Raw genomic sequence first — 7,615 nt, forward strand, 5'->3', positions numbered from 1 at the left:
ACATCTGGAGTGATACAGCAGCATGTATAATAATTTAAGCAAAAATAACTTCCTGATTAGTTCAACATTCTGGAACTGCAATAGCATTTATTTGAAAGTAGAATTTCTCTACTTGTTTGCCTTTTAAGGGGGAAATGTGATGCTGCTTTACTTTTGTATGTTTTTTACTTTTGTGTACACACCCCCAGTTCAATACCATGCCTGGCACGTTGTGCTAGTGCATCAGTAAATACATGCTAAATAATGAATGCATGATGTTCAGAGACTGTGGTGAGATGCTCTGTTAATTGGTTAGTTCTCCAGAGTGTTTGGCCAAAACGTTTCCCCAGATCCACTTATTAATTACTTTCTATCCCAAGTGAGTGGGGTTACACTGATTTTGCTTTAGCTTTATCTCTCTGACAAATGAAATCCAATGAGAAATTACTGCTTCAGGAGTCAAATAATAGCATTTTTCTAATAAATTCACCACAATTTTTCATTATGTGAACAAAATGCTGACATTTTTAAAATTAAAAAAAAATTTAGCTAAAAAAATTTTTGAGGGGGTTGGGAATTAGGTTTATTCATTTATTTATTTTTAAAGAAGGTGCTGGGGATTAAGCCCAGAACCTCGTGCATGCCCTCTATCACTTGAGCCATATCCTCCTTCTTAATTTTTGCTTTGTTTTGTATTTTAGGGAGGAGAGAGATAATTAGGTTTATTTATTTATTTTTTTTAGTGGAGGTACTGGGAATTGAACCCAGGACCTCATGCATGCTAGGCATGCACTCTACCACTGAGCTATACCCTCCCCCCTCAAAATACTTACATTTTTGAATATCCATTTCAATCTAACTAGTTTGGCCAATAGTAGATAAAAGAGAACAACCTGCTTATGTACAGTTAAAAGTCTAAGTATGAAATTTGGCATGGCTTCAAAATTGGGATCCTTGGTTAAAGTTTGAATAAGTAATAAAAAAATTATTTGAATAACTTTTAAGTGGATCATAAAAATTCACTCAATTGATGTTATTATTCCTGAGGTTTCATATTATTTGATTTATTAAATTAAGTGCCTATTATATTTTATCGTTATATTGGTATGGTTATGTGTTGGGATATACAGACGAATAAGACACAGTGTGTCACTCCTACAACCATGCGCTGTCCAAATCTCTGTTTATTTAGGAATGTTAAGGAACTCATGGGAGTAAGGGAACATTCCCTTTGAAAGAAATCTACGTGCTACATTCCTGCTTTCTCAAGTGTCCTAGTGACAGAGACTCATTCACATGACCTCCTTCCTTCCAATATCTCGATTGTGCTGACTTTGACCCAGAAGCAAATGACGTCAGAAAAAGGGACCACGGATTTCTCTCCCAGGTGGCAAGCAGTGGTAGTGAATTCTGCAGAACTGAATTTCCCGTGCAAGTCCTGACAGCAGAGAAAGCTGTAATACCTGGTGATTGAAAGGTAGTGGTGCTTTTCTTACCACATGAAATCTGCACATGGTTTTGTAAAGTTGGGCCTGATTCCATAGATTCCATTGGTCTGATTCTCTTGTTCTGTTGATTCATCTGGCTAAATGATAGCTTCTTCATAAACTCATTTTTTTGCTTCTACCATCCAAAATTGTTGATTACAGCTAAGAAGCTTCACATACACACACACACACACACACACACATTTCCTTCAGTCTAGTACCAGAAGTTAGACACATGCCTATTATGATTTTGGTTATTTTGACACATTCTTGATAATATTAATAGTTCTCATGATGAATAACCCACCTATAAAGGTGGGGAAACAAACAATTATTAAAAACCTACCATGTGCTTGGCATCTCTTAATTAATTCTGTCTCATTTACTTGGCTATAAATTGGGTAACTGCAAAAAATACTGATTTCTCTTTTGCAACCAAGAGATACTATAAAATTAAAGCAAGAATATGCCTGCAGTGTCCACAATGCAATCCCTGGCATATAGTAAATGTTCAACAAATACTAGTTCCTTATACTTATATACAGTGACTTGTTTTCAAAGCAGGTTTCATGTTGGTCTTGCTGGTAACAGAAATACAGCTAGGCCAAAATTAAGCTGGTTTCCAGTAGGCTAAATTTGAAAAATGTGAGATTAATTTTGCATGGAAAAATGTGTACAGATCTAGGACATTTTCTAATTAGAAATCAGATCATTTTCTAATTAGAAATCAAGATCTCCTAAAAAGTAACTGTAGATTTGTGTGCCTCTTTTTAATATAATTTTATTGTATGTACATTTTATTCAAACCCAAATCAAGCCCAGGCTCCTGCCATGAACTTAGACTCACACATACAACTGTCTGTTCACCTCATTCTACTTGGTGAGTACAGAGCCTTGTATTAGTGTCCTATGGTGGCTGTAACAAAAATCACCAGGCGACAACAGAAACATATTGCCTCCCAGTTCTGGAGGCCACCAGTCTGAGATCAAGGTGTTGGCATGGTTGGTTCCTTCCAAGGGGTGTGAGGGAGGATCTGTTCCAGACCCCTCTCCTTGTTTCATGTGGTTTTCTGGGATTTGTGGGTGTTTCTTCAATGGTAGATGCAACACACTGATCTCTGCCTGCTTCTTTACATGGCATTCTTCCTGTGCCCATGTCCAACTTTCTCCTTCTAATAAGGACACAGTTATACTGGATTAGGGACCACCCTCAGTGACTTCATCTTAACTTGATCATCTGCAGAGACTGTTTTCCAAATAAGGTCACATTTATAAGTACTTGGGGGATAAGTCTTTAACATCTTCTAGGGGGACACAGTTCAATTCATAGCATTCCCTCCACTCTAATGTATCCAAATGAAAACACTTGCTTCCTTCTCTTCCTCCCACACCCCCGCCATGTCCCACCGCTCCCTAGTTACTTTGCCTACACCCTTTCCCATCTTGGGGAAATGGTATCCCCATTCTTCTGTATTCTTGTGCCAATAGCCCAGAGTGACAATAGAGAGATGGGCAAAAACATGGACTTTGGACTTCAAGGGCCTTAGTTTGAGTTTTTGCTCTCTTGACTGTAAGCCATTCAACCTTGGCAGCTTACTTAACCACTGTCTGCCTCGATTTCTTAATCTATTAATAGCGATAATCATAATAATAACCTACAGGTTAAGAATCAACGATATATGCCAATTAGTAACTTGTACATGTGTGGAGCCAGTACTTTTGCTTTCAAATACAGAATCTTCCCTACGAAGAAAGTCACTCGCTAATACAAAACATTAATTAAACCTCACTTATTATATATACTTATATATATATATATATTTGAGACAGAAGAAAATAACAAAATTATGTTTCTTCCTTAAATATTCATGAGTAGAAATCTCTGCATAAAATTAAGGTAAAACTACATAATATTTATTAGGAGGAAAATATCCAGTGCTCAACAATCTAAACAATCCAGGGTTGTTAAAAATGTCTTTTTTTCAAACAGCTAACTGAAATATAAATTAAATAAATTCTGTTAATTGAGAGCTGAAAGAAAAATCAGTCTAAAATTTGGAGGAAAGTCATTCCAGAGAACGTCTACTCTGAATCAATATTCTAAATTTCTTCTTTAAGAAGTAAGTGATAATTTTATTTTTCATGTATATGCCTTTCTCTATACAAAAGTGTGAAAAGTCAGCAGGATTTTGCTGTCTTAAAAGAGTAAATAGACAGAGGATTGTAACTTCACATGTGGAGAATGAATCACTTCTTGCTAATGGTGGGAATGTCAACCCAACATCTGGACCACACAGCAGTGACACATTTTTAAACTAAAATGCAAGGTTGCAATTATAAGTTTTAAAAATAAAAAAAAGAAATGACAGATTCATTATCATTTTATGTAGACTTGTTTTCCTCCTTTGAAGGCTTCTAGGATTTATTAAAAATCTGAACTTACAGTCTCATCCCCTGAGGAATCACGAGGACAGGAGGAACAAGTCTAGATATACAGAAGGAACAGCTCATGCAAACTCAGGTGGCCGGAAGCTTGTACAGAAAGCCTGGGTTTTTAATTGGCCAGCCCCACGTTTAGTCATAGCAGGTTGCTTCATAAAACCATTATACAGTGAATACAAAATCTCTATTAATATATGCAAATGAAGCAAAATTGTAATTATATCAATAAACCTGGTTAATTCAGGTGAAAATAACTTAATGTGACTTTCATTACTTCAAATATTACAACTTACTATTTACAAGTTGTAGTAGCAGCTAATGATTTCATTTGTGATTTTTCCCCCTCCCCAATAAAAGTGATTTTTGTCCTATGTTGACATTTACCAGCATTTAGTATAAAATTTACATCAGGTTAGGGAAGCATTTTTTCATTAAAAAACACACAAACAAAAAAACTAGTTTTACCCTCATTACATGAAGTAGCTCTCAGGCTCTCTTTTCCAATTTTACCCTTAAAAAAAAAATCTGGATAATTTTAATACTACCCATATCTGTAAGCCTTAAGTAGTCCCCTTTAATGGGTCCACTGTGATGTTGCCTGCTATGGGAAATGTCGGCCCTGGCCTCTGAAGACCAGCCTACTGCACCAGCCATTTGGGTGGCAGGCAGGGATCTTTCCTCTGGACTCGGGTCTGGAATTTGTCACAAGAGAAGAATGAGCTTTCTCCTTGTCACAGATACTAAGCATTGTCAAGAGACCATAGAGGGACCCATCATAAGGTGGACAGACTTGCTGCCATGGGGATGTAATGCAGAGAAGTCACTTGTCTTGGCTCTGCTCTCAGCTGATCTGGAATCAGAAAGGCTCGGTTTCTTCTGGAGGAGCCTCAAACAGAGAGACGAAGGGTTACCAAGACATGTAACAAGTTACCAGCAGCTTTTGAATGGAAGTTACATACCATGTTAGTGGGTCTTGATAACTCTAAAAGTTACCCTAAAAAATAAAGATGGGGTTTTGCCTAAATATTGGACCTTCATGAATTTGTAAAATTATACAAATTATAATTGAATATATTTGAATCTTCTATAATTTAATCTTCTGTGAAGTTTGTGTTCAAAATAAATTGACACTAGAACACACAAAGTTTTATAAAAAATGTCTATAAATGAGTATGTTCATAAAAATGCTGTTTTAGCCTTTGATGATACATACTTTCAGGCAGATTGTTGACATTATAGCTTGTTGTCAACAACAAAAAGCACATTGTGCTGTAAAGAAGGAAACGTGACACTCAGTTGCATTCATTCCCATAATCCTCCAACGGAAATGTAATTGCTGTTTAGTTAATAAGCTTAAGTACCAGTGATGAATGTAGTTTATGTACGGCATATTGATGATAATATCTGAGTAGGATAAGCTGCCAAATGAGAGGCAACGAAAAAGAAATACTGCAGTCCAAATTGCATTCTAAATAACTATTTTTCTCGCTGTGCAATCAAAATTGTATAGTGTACAGTTATTTCCATAAACACCCATTGGTGCTGTAGAACGAAAATAATAACTTCATGTGATTCACAGCAGATGCTGGTAACATAAACCTACACACCTGTGGTGAGTATGATTTAGTAATTTATCCATGATTAAGACAGTGTACTTTTCCTGTTCTGCAATTGCAATGGGTTGTTTATCTTTTCTATTAGACTTGTAATTAATCATCAAAGCATGAACCACTGATGCCAGGTAAGATTTAACATCTTGCGACGTGGGGTATGGTTGGAGACAAAATGTGTTGCACCGTTAAGTGAAACACGTAAAGTGCTCTCCCGTATTTCTTTGTTTGCCAGCATGGTAGAGAGTAAATGAGATGAAAGGAAAGGAAAGGTCTAAATCAGCGATGAAAAGTGTACCTTTCTTAATTCAAGCTACATGGTAGATTGTCCTTACTTAACACTTGTGGAAGTTTTAATAGATTTGTTGGGCTATCGTTAGTGAAAGGAGGAAATGGGTTTCTGCTAATGTAAGTGGGCAAAGTATACTTAAGGGGATAACGAGATAATAAAGTAAAGAGAACGCGGTCACAGTCTGCATGAGGAGTGTACCATGCTGCGGTAATTCAGGTGTCCACTGAAGAAGCTAAAGCTCTTAGCTGATTCTAGTAAAAGGCCCTAAATAGGCTCTTTAAGCAGCAGAAGATGCAAATCAAGGACCCTCTACCTCCTGGTAATATCAAGAGAGGAGAAGAGAGGTAGGCAGAAACATCAAAGTCGATAAGTTGCTGGCTGTATACTGCTGTGAATCCAATAATGATGCACCTTAAAACCATACGGAAAGGACAAAGCTTTTTTTTTTTTTCCCCAAAATTGTTCTCCCTAGGTTGTCTTGTAAATTAATCTCAGTATGATAACTGCATGGTGGAACATGTCTACTTGAGTAGCTTGTTCTGTTTGCTCTGGTATTTCAATAATTCATGTGGGTAAGGACTCTTTTCAGGAAGGGTTTAAAGACCACGAATTGGTGCAATCCCTCAGAGCTCCGTATTGAGCTGTTTATTGACTAGGGGAATCACTGAAAGGTAAAAGAAAACTGACCTGTTCTGTTAGATAGAAGTTAAGTAATTTAGAAACCTCAAACAGTAATGCTACTAATAATAAAGACATGAAAGCACATAGGAAATCAAAGTTCCCTTTTTTACAACCATTTTATATAACTATATTAAGCCATCAATTCAGTCAAAAAATTAGATTTGTGGTAAAAGACTAGTTGTGATACTCTAAAAATATCTTGAATTAAAACAGTTGTTTTCATTAAAAGTTAGCCAAGATTCTTGCTTTTTCAAGGGATCGATTGCATTTTAATCATTCTGTTTTATAACTAGGTCCAACTATGGTCCATTGGTCAAATGCAGCCAATGCCTGTTTTTGTAAATAAAATGTTACTGCAACACAGCCCAGCCCTTCTGTTTATTTCTTATAGATGGCTGTTTGTGAGTAACAGTAATGGCCAAGTCAGGAGTTAATGTAAAGTCAAAAATATTTACTGTTTGGTCTTTTAAAGAAAAAAAAGTTTGCCAACTCTTAGATAAATCATTTGAATTTTCCTTTTTGGTGGTCACTTCAATGTGGGAAAGGACGGCAAACACAAATAAAGGTTGTTCCTCCAATAAACAAAGCAATCTTTGTAGACTTTGATCAATTATTGATATAGGACTTCTTCATGAACTGGAATTACCTCTTACAACTACAGAAGGTATTTTTTTTTAAACCTTTGCACTCACTTGAATGATGTTAGTTCAGAATTTAATGTTCTTTCTAACCCTCACAAAATCCAATGGGTAGTGTTGGTTTAAAAAAATGAATTAAGGAACCTTATAAAGTACTCCTCCACCAGTTCCTTTTCATAACTCTAAGATGTTGAGTTGCCATTTTTAGGCAATTGTTTCCATAAAGTAGACTAGTTTACAATTGACTAGCCCTACAATAGTACTGAATTGTTCAAACAGTGCACACCTTTGGGGCTAGTAGAAAACCTTGGAAAACAACAACAAAAACGACAAAACAATCAAGGGCAGTTGAAAGGTGCTTTTTCTTCCGGAAAGTTCTTCAAGTTCATAAGCCTCATGGGTACAGGTAAGAGAATCAAGAGGAAAATAATAGGTAATGAGAGTTTGGAGATCCAAATATATACAAATAAAAATTATGCTCATACT

At 36.2% G+C, this 7,615-nt stretch overlaps 1 non-coding gene across 1 annotated transcript; it reads right to left on the minus strand.

Moving 5' to 3' along the window:
• Positions 1 to 722: 722 nt before the first annotated feature.
• TRNAA-AGC (transfer RNA alanine (anticodon AGC)) lies at positions 723 to 795 on the minus strand. The gene has a single exon. It is a non-coding gene; the product is annotated as a tRNA-Ala (tRNA).
• Positions 796 to 7,615: the final 6,820 nt, after the last annotated feature.

This window comes from Camelus bactrianus, chromosome 14, assembly GCF_048773025.1.
Source record: "Camelus bactrianus isolate YW-2024 breed Bactrian camel chromosome 14, ASM4877302v1, whole genome shotgun sequence".
NCBI classification, from domain to species: domain Eukaryota; kingdom Metazoa; phylum Chordata; class Mammalia; order Artiodactyla; family Camelidae; genus Camelus; species Camelus bactrianus.